Source organism: Sinocyclocheilus anshuiensis, unplaced genomic scaffold (genome assembly GCF_001515605.1).
Source record: "Sinocyclocheilus anshuiensis isolate Anshui unplaced genomic scaffold, SAMN03320099.WGS_v1.1 scaffold553, whole genome shotgun sequence".
NCBI classification, from domain to species: domain Eukaryota; kingdom Metazoa; phylum Chordata; class Actinopteri; order Cypriniformes; family Cyprinidae; genus Sinocyclocheilus; species Sinocyclocheilus anshuiensis.
In genome coordinates, this window is record NW_015539821.1 from 121,718 (window position 1) to 133,587 (window position 11,870).

At 39.5% G+C, this 11,870-nt stretch overlaps 1 long non-coding RNA gene across 1 annotated transcript in view; it reads right to left on the bottom strand.

Annotated features, from left to right (window-relative positions):
- Window positions 1-292: 292 nt before the first annotated feature.
- LOC107684036 (uncharacterized) overlaps window positions 293-11,870 on the bottom strand; it is a 24,413-nt gene continuing 12,835 nt past the window's right edge. The window contains exons 2-3 of the long non-coding RNA XR_001633806.1: window positions 5,659-5,664; window positions 293-353 (exon numbers count right to left, since the gene is read on the bottom strand). This is a non-coding gene — a long non-coding RNA (uncharacterized LOC107684036). The remainder of the gene's footprint in view (window positions 354-5,658; window positions 5,665-11,870) is intronic.

Here is an 11,870-nt window from a genome sequence, read left to right on the forward strand (position 1 = left end):
GATTTACCTGTAGCTTACTGTATTAGTGTGAAAACTTGTTTGATACTCATTGTTTTAGCATATTAGTTAAGTATAAATAATCTTTCATAATTAAACTGGGCTCATTGCTTGGTTGCACCACAATATGTGTTATTAGCCTGTCCCTTTGGCAGTATTTTAGATTAATCTGGTTGATGTTTGAAAGGCATGGTCAGCGGTTTGCCTTCTGGACTGATGGGGCCAGAAACTTGCTCCAAGAAACTCTTCAGCCAGTGTACGGAGTGCTATCTCAGAGGAAATCCACATTCAGCCTGTCGATGACCACACTGCAGAGGTAAAGAGACTGCTGGACTTCATTGTAAAGTTACAGAGATCTGAGGAGCATTTAGTGGTACTTAAACAATGTTCACATTTAATCATCATTACAAACAAACTCATAGTAAAGGTTCACCAAGGGCCTTAATTAGGAATAACATTAACAATATATTTTAACTATGCTGCAAATTATTGCATCTGTATCTTAAATGTATCAATTTCCTCAAAATAACTGTTTTTGCACCATGGTTTGCCCATAGGGTGTACTCAACGGGAAGCCCTCTAAGTGGTCTCATAAGCTAACCTCTTCCCGAGTGCCTGTCTACCTCGACAGTGAGGAACAACTGTCCTGTTTGCCGATCTGAGAGGAGTGCTGCATAGAAAAAAAAATGTTCCTGAGATTCAATATCTTTAACAACATGTACAAACATTACTACAAATTAAACCACGAGGGTCCTAGAAATGCGGTCCTGAAACTGCAGCCTCCGCTATATTATCCAATTCGGTAGGTGGCGCTGTTACAAAAGAATAGGGTCCTAGAACTGCGGTCCTGAAACTGCAGCCTCCGGTTGTGCAGGAACACCCTTCTCCCAAAAATGGCTGGGCACCTTTTCCACCTTTGACCACAAGATGTCATTAGTGTGCAATGTGTTGAAAAGCTTCCAGTAATGAACCATTTTATGATACAGTTGAGGTGAAAGCCACGGTGCTTCGCAAAGCTTCATTTCACCATCACTACAAAAAAACACTTGTTTTCTCATAATATACATTTCACCTCAGTTCTCAATGGTTCGAACTCGAAGCAGTTCAAAGATTCACGGTGCATTCCAAACGAGATATATCGCCCTCCGAAGGGCACTTCGGAGTGAAAACAATCATGGCCGCCATATTGAAGGGTAGTTCCAAGGGATGGGCAACTTTTATAGTGACGAGGGCCAGCATTTATTCTCCTTTATACCAAGGGGCCAGATTACCCTTCGAAGCTCTCACTCCAGAGGGTAAACCCTTTGAAGGGATTAGGGCATAGGGATGAGCCCTTCCGAATGGAACGCAGGGTCAGTTTCTCGAAACCCCTCCTTTTCGTGAGCCTACACTGCTCTGATTGGTTAGATGGCCTAGTCCATTGTGATTGGTCTACCGTGTATAGTTTGAGGGTGGGTCAAGATGTTCGCGGGTGGACAACATGGCTGCATCCGAAAACTAGACAGCTGACTTGCTGCCTCGCTGCCGTATGAGGCAATGACTTTGCAGGCAGTGTTTTTGCACGAAGGCACCTCATGAAACTGATTTCGGACAGGCTTCTGAGGCAGAGGAACGGTTTAATGATCTACAACAAAATATAGAGAGCTTTGGTGATAACTAAGTGAATATTTCATTACTGCAATATTAATTTCTCGCTAGAAATGACATCAAAAGTGGAAAACGTTTATCAGAAACGTAAATTTACACACAAACTGACCACCGACCGCAACTTTCAGACACCCATCTTTATTTTTTATCTTATAGGGTTAGTTCACCCTAAAATGAAAAGTAGGTTGTATTTTACTCACCCTCGAGGCATCTTAGGTGTATATAACTTACTTCTTTCAGACGAATCCAGTCGGAGTTATATTAAAAATTGTCCTGGCTATTCCAAGCTTTATCATTGCAGTCAGCGAAAACGTACATTTACACACAAACTGACCACCGACCGCAACTTTCAGACACCCATCTTTATTTTTTATCTTATAGGGTTAGTTCACCCTAAAATGAAAAGTAGGTTGTATTTTACTCACCCTCGAGGCATCTTAGGTGTATATAACTTACTTCTTTCAGACGAATCCAGTCGGAGTTATATTAAAAATTGTCCTGGCTATTCCAAGCTTTATCATTGCAGTCAGCGGGTGTTGCAGTTGAACAGTCCACAAGTCGTCAAATAACGCGCGCGCATCCATAATAAAACGTGCCTCACACGGCTCCGGGGGGTGAATAAAGGCCTCCTGTAGTGAATCCATGCATTTTTGTAAGAAAAATATCCATATTTCAAACGTAATAAACACTTTTCTCTCACTTCCGGTATCTGTCATACGCGGAAGGCATTCCGGCGTTCTGAAACTTTGACAATTACAGTATATATGTTTATGGCTTGATCTTACTACTCGTACATACTGCCAAACCAAGAAAGACTATAAGATTTCGACAGAGAGACTAGAGAGTTCCACAAGACACTGACAGACTAATTCGAAGTTATCAAGGGAGCTCTTATTGGCCCAATTCTTTTTTAGTTGTCTTCATATTTCACAACACAATTGCTCTAGAGGAAAATCATTATTGCTCACTGTTTCCATATCAGGGCTTTCAAAATAGCAGTTGTGGAGACCTGGGTTTCCTGACCACAGATGTTCACAGCTACTTCTGTATTGGATGGATATTCCTGAGAATGGCCATTGGACTGTATTTGACAAGACAAAAGCAAACTGTGTGGACAGAACTGATGGAAAGAGTAAAGAAAGAATGTCTGCTCTGGTGTATTTACAGCCATTGCAAATGATACCTCCTCTGAATGGTTCTCTGTTGTTAGCGACATTCACTTTTTCTGTGGTTTCAGAGCTTGCAATGACAGATGGATGTCCCTGTAACGTTTGTGATATGTTATCCTAGTATCAACTCTAGGATGACGCTGTATTCAAGGAAGCCAAAATGAAAAACACCTGTGGTGATCCTGGTGATGCTCTGTCTGGTAGAAAAACATCTCAACATCTGGTTTCGTCTGAACTCGCTGAAGACTGCGGATGATTCCTCGTCCCTTTCTCTCACACTCCAGCATCCCTCATCCCTTTGCCCCCCTTCTTTCTTTATTCAAATATCATATGGAAACTTTCTCTTCTCCCCAAAGTAAGAAAAAAATACTTGTCTGGATTCTTCCTCAGCAGCAGTGGTGATTGATAGAGATATAGCTGTTTTTATCTTAAAATGTTGGACAAAACAAATAGCTATAAATCTTTCCGTGTACAGACAGGGAGACATTGGCCCGGGAGAAAGCAGGAAAGAGTGCAGTGAAAACTTTATGGCAGCAACAACGTTAATGGCAGCTCTGGATGATTCCAGGAGCCCAGCAGAATCAGACTCGAAGTGCTGATGCCAGTAAATGGTGCTTTCATTCAGCTCCCATAACAGATTAATTTCTCTTTAAGTAACAGCCGTAGCTACCTTTCATTTTGGCATGCCAAAATGCTTACATATTGACATAGTTTATTTAGCATATGTTTGGGTCATCATAACAGTGCTTTATTTATTTATTTTTCATTCAGCTTCAAGCAAGTGACTGTCTAGTCTAAACATGGCCTAGAGTTTATTTGGTTTGTACCATCTAAATGTTTCAGAACAGTGTGTGGGTGATTACGTGCATGCGTGTTTCTCTGGCAAGTAGTATCTAAAGTCGGCTAAAGAGAAATGAATTTATTTCTGTCTGGAAAACATGACGTACAGCTCTCACTTCCACAGGTGCAGAACTGGATGGGGACATCTTGTATTTTTCCTCCAGCTTCCTAAAATTCAAATCATCCAGTCATCAATATTTGTCCTTCCCTTTAGAGAACACAGTTAAGACACAACAAACCAGGAACATCAGTGGAGCTGTCCCTGCAAACATGTCCTTGCGGTGCCCATGCTGGCTTTTTGCGGGCACAGTGGGTTAGGGCCAGCCCACACCAAACCTAAACAGGCCCAGTGCGGGCTTGCCCAGGTGGGGCCCACAGCTTTGGGCTCACCGCAGGCTCTCTGTGAGCAGCCCACACTATGGGACTGCCCACATTAATCCAATGATGGCCCAGTGTGGGCCAGACATGAGCCTGTTAATAAGAATTTTGTGGGCAGTTTTCTTCCCTACCACTAGGGATGCTAGAGTGTTTTAGATTTCCTTAAGTAAAGCCATGTGGTAGAGAGAATTAGCAATAGCAAGCAGCAGTAGCCAGCATGGCTCACCTGCTGAAAACATTGTGCTGTGTCCTGGTTGGGAAATGTGTAATTTTAAGCCCAGTCTAAAGGAGTTTTTTTTTGTTTTCTATTTAAAAGTGCACATTGCTGGTGTTTTTTGCAAAGATGGTACATGTATGTATGGCCTATGTTTGGATTGATGCTAAGAGTTTAAGACAGTATATTTGTATGCATATTAGAAGGACTCTTTATTGGTCAGGTTACCACATCATGGTCCAGTTTGAATATGGATTTAAAGTTATTTTTGACATGAGACTATAGTCTGGACTATTTTTGATTGTTCCTGGTTAGGAGAAGTCTGTTGTTTGAGAGATGTGGTGTGTTTTCATTACAAGAGGTTGGATTATTCATTTGCTATCAGCCAACTTCAGTTATGGACAGTGTTTGGACATTGATGTACTACAGATAAGACTTTCACACACATCAACTTTCACATGACGAAATCCTACAATCTTACATTGCTTTGTTTGCTCTTTTTTTTGTACTTTTGTGTATTTACATTTCTGGCTATATGTAGCTGTATTAACCTGAATTGAATGTTTTCTGTTTTGTATTTAATAAATCCACTGATTTGAAATCCCTTTGACTACTATACATTTTTGACAATATAGACAATAGTTATGTGGTGACTGCATCAATTTCAGATGTGTAATAACTGTTTTTCCCAAAGACTTAATTTATAGTAGCTGAAAGTATTTAAAATGAAACGGATGTATTGTTATAGATCAGGGGTGCATCCTGTTCCTGGAGATCTACCTTCCTAAAGAGTTCAGTTCCAACCCTGATTGAACAAACCTGTCTGTAATTATCAAGTGCTCCTTCAGATCCTAATTAGTTGGTTCAGGTGTGTTTGATCAGGACCAGGGTTGGGCACCCTTGTTGTAGATTAATAGTGTGGGCTAAGTGAGGGCTGCCCGTGCAGGGCCAGCACTAAGGGGCCAATGCTTTGCCAATGAGCAAAATCTCAAAAGCCCTGCGCTGGCAGCCCCAAGTGGGCCCGTAAAGGGCCAGTGCAGGCTTGTTTGCAGGAGTAGGTTTTCTGTGAACAGTTTTTCCATTTCACCAAAATATGAAGGTAGTCCACCTCTAAGATAAAATATATCTGTTCCTGGATGGTTCAGGATCATTCAATCAGCTAAGAATTCTTTGATGAAATAAGACCTGAGGATGATGTTATTGGTGCACCATTTTGATTTCTTTCAACAGTCTGGCACTTCTCTTTGACAGCTAATCACGTTGTGATTGAAGAAAAGCAAGCTGTACTTTAAAGGGAATGTTGGAACATTCCAAGGCTGCTCCTGGAACTCTGCTTCCACCAAGGACTTAGAATTTAGTGATATCTCAAGGCCTGTCTCCTGTGCTACTTGAAAGGAGCTTGGCATGGTGAACAAAGTCCTGTGTGATGACTTCACAGGTTCAGAATAAGTAGCTATCCTGTGCGATGATCTGACCCAAAGGTCCTGGAGAACGGAAAGGACCACTAATGGTTTTGTATTTATTGTGTTAAGCTCCCACCCTCAAAGGCCAACACTAGAAAGATAACATTTCCTATTGTTTATATCCGCAGAATGTAATGTCTTACAGATGTGTACTCCATTCGGTTGTCTTTTTAAAAACCAGAAAACTGGTGAGCAGTGCATGTGACATTTTTTGCTACTTTATTACTTCATCAGGTTCAAAACTTCCTAGCATAAACATTTATCCATCTTTGACTGTTTATTTTAGCTTCTTCAGTCATGCTGTCCTTCCTCGAGGGGGTTTTGTCATTTTTTTTGTTTGTCTGAGAGCAAAAAAAAGTGCTGCTCAGTTACATAACTTTGAAATTATGGACACCATCATATTTTTTGTGATCTGGGTGTTTTCTGTCACTACTTCACTGTCCTGTATAATTAAAGGCCAAGAACTTAAAACAAATTAAGAAACTTGAAATACATGAAGAATAATATAACTTCCCAACATATTCCAATTCAAAGCACTAACTTATAAATATGTGGTGAAATATCTGCTAATTTTGAGTTAAGTTTAAAAAACAGGTCCAGTCATATAGACCCCCATATTCACAAACTAAAATTAATATTTTAGTTAATTAAAATTAAATTATGTTCATAATTTAAGAGTTATGTAACTGAGTGGAAGGTTTATTTCCTTTCAAATGAGGGCTGGAATAGAGAAAAATCACAAAAACGCATCATATCAGAATAGGAACAAGATCACTGGATGTGCTAAAATAAACAGTAAAAGATTGTTAATGCTTCATACTAGTTTTGAACTGGCTGAGTTGATAGCGTAGAGCGTAGACCAATAGAAAACCAAAATCACAGGTAGCAAGGCAGAAGAAAAAATGTTCTGTTTCTCCTGAGTCACCAATGCCTGACAGAGTTTTCTTCTCCTGTACTGGACAAAGTGCTTTTGCCAGAGGGGGTTGGGACTCTCAGCATGTTAAAGTAATCATATTCTGCTGGTGGACCTCACGACAGGTTTGGGAGTTCTCTCCAGGGCTTTTCCTGAGTCACTTGATCTGGGGCAAAGTTGCATGCGCTCAACACGCATCTCCATCGTGCCTCTTAAACCTGTCCGCCTGTCAGACAGCTGGGAAAAAAATCCATCCTTTTGTCCTGCTTTAGAGTGTTCTGTACTTAAGACAGCATGATTATAGACTTGAATCTTCCTCCTGTAACCACACATAGCTTACATCATTTTTGAATGAAATAGGCTATGTTTGATTTAAGGGCACATTCTTGAAAACTAGGAGGCCTATTCAGTACGTCAAGATATTGATGAAACACTAGCTTTCTATTTTTTCTATTCTATCTACTTGTTTTTATTTCTGTGTGTGTGTGTGCGTATATGTGTGTGTGTGTATAATATGTATATATATACACCTTGCTACGTGTACTGCGTCAGGCTAACCGAGACTTGTCATTTGCACTTATATATTGTTGCTCTTTTGTTAGTTTTGACTGCTTTTATTGTCCTCATTTGTAAGTCGCTTTGGATAAAAGCGTCTGCTAAATGACTACATGTAAATGTAAATGTAATGTAAATAAAGGGACTTCCTGGAGTGTGCGAACGTGCCGACATGGCTGTCGCCCCCCTTGGTGTGGAAGCTCAATTTAAATGCAAGCCAAGCCAAATAAATGTCAGTGCCAGCTTTTACAGGGCTGTCTGCTATGGACTGGATTGCTTTACACTGTATCCCCGACTTTTTCTTCCAAGTGTAATACATAATGTAGTTAAAATGTAATGCTCATTTCCCTTTTTTAACAATTAGATAACTTTTCCCTCACCTACAACTCACTTGGTTAACCTTTAAAACTAATTTCAATAACATTTAAAATTGATTTAAATATTTTATTTATTTATAAATAAACATATATATATTGTTTGTCACCCTCAAAAACAAAACACTATTATAACTGGATGATGTAAAGTGAAACATGTTCAGGTCACAGTCCTTGATTAAGCGTTTGATTACTAAAGAAATTCAACTGATTGAACAGTCAAGATGATGTTGAAAAAATGTAGAACTAAAGCCAAGGTAACCGAAGAGATGATTAAAAAGTCAAAGCAGATCAAACTGATTGGTAAATGGAAATGTTTTGATAAAGCTGCAGCAAATTTTCCTGGGCAAGTTTTTCTTCTGAACAGACATCTGGATGATTAAATCAAAAGAGACTGAGAACAAACAGACAATGAACTACAGTGAATTATAGTTTCTTGTCCAGACAGTCACATGCAACACTTTCTCCTATGTAATTCTCACATTTCAAGAGATTTATTATTTTGTTTTGTTTGACTTTTGTTGACTTTAGTTTTTTTTGTGCACGCCATTCTGCTAAACACCCGATGCTTCTTCCAGGGTTCTCCCCTTGGACACTTGCAGCATCAGAGATAAAACGAAAAGCCGGTAGGTCGTAAATTTTTAATACTTCAGTCCTGCATTGCCTAAGAATGTCTTAAGCTTTTACTGGAATTGTAGAGTGAGATTTGGCTTCCCATTTATGTACAAGTGCTCTGTCTACCACTCATAAAAGAAGATTCTCACCATCCCTGATTTATGATGTGCTCCGAGCTAGTTTTAACCAGTATTACATGTGCAGCTTGACCCAAAGACTGAACTCTTCAGACAGCCAGTAGACTGCATCAAGTATTTGCAATGTCTATTTTAGATATTTGGACCTTTCAAAGCTGTCTAATAAGCCTGTGACCTGCAGGGCTGATTATTTGTGAATAGTATTTCTAGGCTTGTAAATGTTATTTGTGCAGGCTAACAATACCCAAAAGAACTCTAGATTGCTGAACAATTTGATAAGTTTGGCAGTATGGTTTTATATGAATCACTTCATAAATCTAGATGATTTTTACTTATGATTTACAAAAACAGCCAAGTTTGAGAAAGAGAAATAAAGGCCAAATTCTTCAAACTTTCGAAACCATTTCAGCTGGCTGCGATGGTTTAGTACACTGAGTGTTGATTGTTTTATGCTCTTAAACGGTCCACAAGACAGAACAGCAGGTCCTAGTTGTGTTCCAATTAGGAATGCAAAGGGGACAGTCTAGAGATGGCGTCAAGGAGAGGAGAGAAAACCTTTGGTCGTTTTAAATTTTTCAAATGTGTATCCCCGGGGTTGCATCATCTCACTAAGGAGCAACTAGGCCCATATGTGCTAAAAATTTCGGAAAAAGTGGAATGCATGATGCTCATGAAGTTTTATGTTGGCCCTTAAGCGTTTGTTTATTAGATATTTTGGCTAAGGCTCGGTTTCCCAAAGCACGTTAGTAGCATGTGAGTAGCATTTAATTTCTATGACATTGTCGCGGGGTGAATGAGAACACAGACTCGGTACTGATAGAAAGACCCCCGGAGTGTGATTTATTGCCCACACACTGATCACACGTGCTCGGAGGAATGGTGCTCGGTGCCCGTCATGTTTCACAAAAGGGTTGTTGAAGCTGAATGATCATAAATTTACAAGCACCTCTTTCCATTTGCTTTCACAGTTTATCAGAGACAAAGGTCACATGCATTTTGATCTTTACAAAGCCAGAATAAAAAATGTAGAGACTGTGCATGATAGGCCTCAATTTACATCCAGATAATAGGGTATAACGTTATGTACTGTAGGTCTGCTTAGATGAGAATTGTTAACTTAAATTGTTAACTGAGAGATGGTGTTTAATGACAATTTCAGAAGAAATATGAGACTCTGCACAAGTTTTGGCAAAAAAGTAGGCTTACATAAATGTTAACATACTAGATTTGTGCACATTATAATGGTCCACATCGAATATAATCACTACATAATTTATGTTCATGCATGTTCATTGATCTAGTTGTGAATTTTTTCAAAATCTTTTTCTAAATTTTTCTTTGTTCACTAATAATAATAATTTTTTACATCTTGACAAATCGACATACTTTTTTATGCGTGTACACTAGGCACTATTTTCATTTTGGAGAGGCCAAAATATTGGAGATATTGGGGAAAGTTTTGGCTCAGCACCACTGTCTTGTATTACGTTTTGCGGACTGGTTTGGGGCACGGTTTTGCTCTAGCACAAAATAATTTAAGTACGATGTAACTTAAGATGAATGTTGTTGGTAAACTAAGCCTAATTTGATTTTGCTTTCAGCAACCAATGGCATGTAGCACTTTCAGCCTCATTTAACACATTTTCATGTTTAAACCACAGAATTCTAGAAAGAGTCTAGCAGCTTTGAACCCTTTTGTTTGGATGAAAGAGAATGGTGTGTTTTAGACTATACCAGTAGATAAGAATCCTGCTAGGGATTTAGACATGTCTCTCACCATTGTGTTCATGCTAACCTTCACAGCTTTATGGGTAAGTGTGTTAAAGAGTTTCACTGGGACACAATTGTGACCCTGAACCACAAAACCAGTCTTAAGTTGCTGGGGTATATTTGTAGCAATAGCCAAAAATACATTGTATGGGTCAAAATTATTGATTTTCCTTTTATGCCAAAAATCATTAGGATATTAAGTAAATATCATGTTCCATGAAGATATTTGGTAAATTTCCTACTGTAAATATATTAAAACTTCATTTTTGATTAGTAATATGCATTGCTAATAACTTCATTTGGACAACTTTAAAGGCGATTTTCTCAATATTTTGATTTTTTTGCACCCTCAGATTCCAGATTTTCAAATAGTTGTATCTCGACCAAATATTTTCCTATCCTAACAAACCATACATCAATGGAAAGCTTATTTATTATGATGTATAAATCTCAGTTTTGAAAAATTGACCCTTATGACTGGTTTTGTGGTCCAGGGTCACATTTGTGGAAAAGAACTTGTAGCAGTGCCTCTTATTTCCTTTATTTGTGGTGGAGCCCTGGATGGAGAGCTGTCACTCAAAATATGCCGGTCTGCAGAGACTTGGGTATCACCACAGGAAGCTGGTGCTGATTATGGGAAATGGAGACTGATCTCATGTTTGGCCTGAGCAGACATGTACTCAAAGTAGAGGTCTCTAAAAAATTAATGGAATATTAAAGCTTCATTGCTTGTGTCTAACTATATGTATAGGCTTGATGCTATCAATCACCTGGCGTAAGTTTAAATGTATGATCTGTTGTACCAATAACCTCTGACAGGAGGATCAAGAACATATTGAAAATCATTTCTCTCTCTTAGTCTACACAGCCATTTTCCACTGAACTCTGAATGTGTCTATAGTCGTTTGTGTGCGTCAGGCTGTGAAAACCATGACTCACCATCTCCAGTGCCTTTCCACAAGAATGTTCCTCTACCTCTCTGTGAGGCTGAATTCACATCTGGATGTAGAGATGGAGCTTGATTCCCTGAATCTCAGTGCTGGAACCCTTTTCTGTGTGACATATTAGCTGCTAAAAGCCTGGTAAACCAACTTCTCACCTGCTTCCCTCTTTTATCGGTTTCAAAGACCTCAAGAAAATGAGTGTTAACATGCTATTTGTGTTTTTCCTCATCATAGTCACACATGGAAACCTCCTAAGCACTTGACTTGATTTGTTTTTGCCAACACGGGCCAGAAGAACAAACTGGACAGCTTATGAACACGCCAACCAAATAGAAAACAGGTAGTCTTTATAAACCACATTTCGTTTTTCTGTGGAACACAAAAGAAGTGGGGTTTCCCTTTCATGAGAACTTCGAACTGCGTCCTCTAGGGGTCGCTATGGGGAACGCCTCGTCGTGACACGTGTCTGAAGCATACATTGAAAAAACACCAACAACACGTTGGCCGGAGACAGCCATGACGTCACTACCGGTGCGACTATAGTATAAATAGGCGCCGGGAGAACACATCATCCTCTTCTTCGTCTTCATTGATTGTTTTGTTTGAAGCGTGCATTTCTGTGGTAAGAGCGATCTCTATTCATATCATTATGGTGAGCACTAGCAAAGCATTTAGAGGATGTGTGCATCTGTGTTGTCGTTGTTTAACATCTGATGACACACACGATCTATGCGTTATTTGTTTGGGCGAAGAGCACGCACGCGATGCCTCCGAGGGGGCAATCGGCGTGCACTGCGAGCATTTTTTCCAAGGGAAAAAGCTCCGCTCTCGTTTGTCTCTCTTTTCGAGGAAAG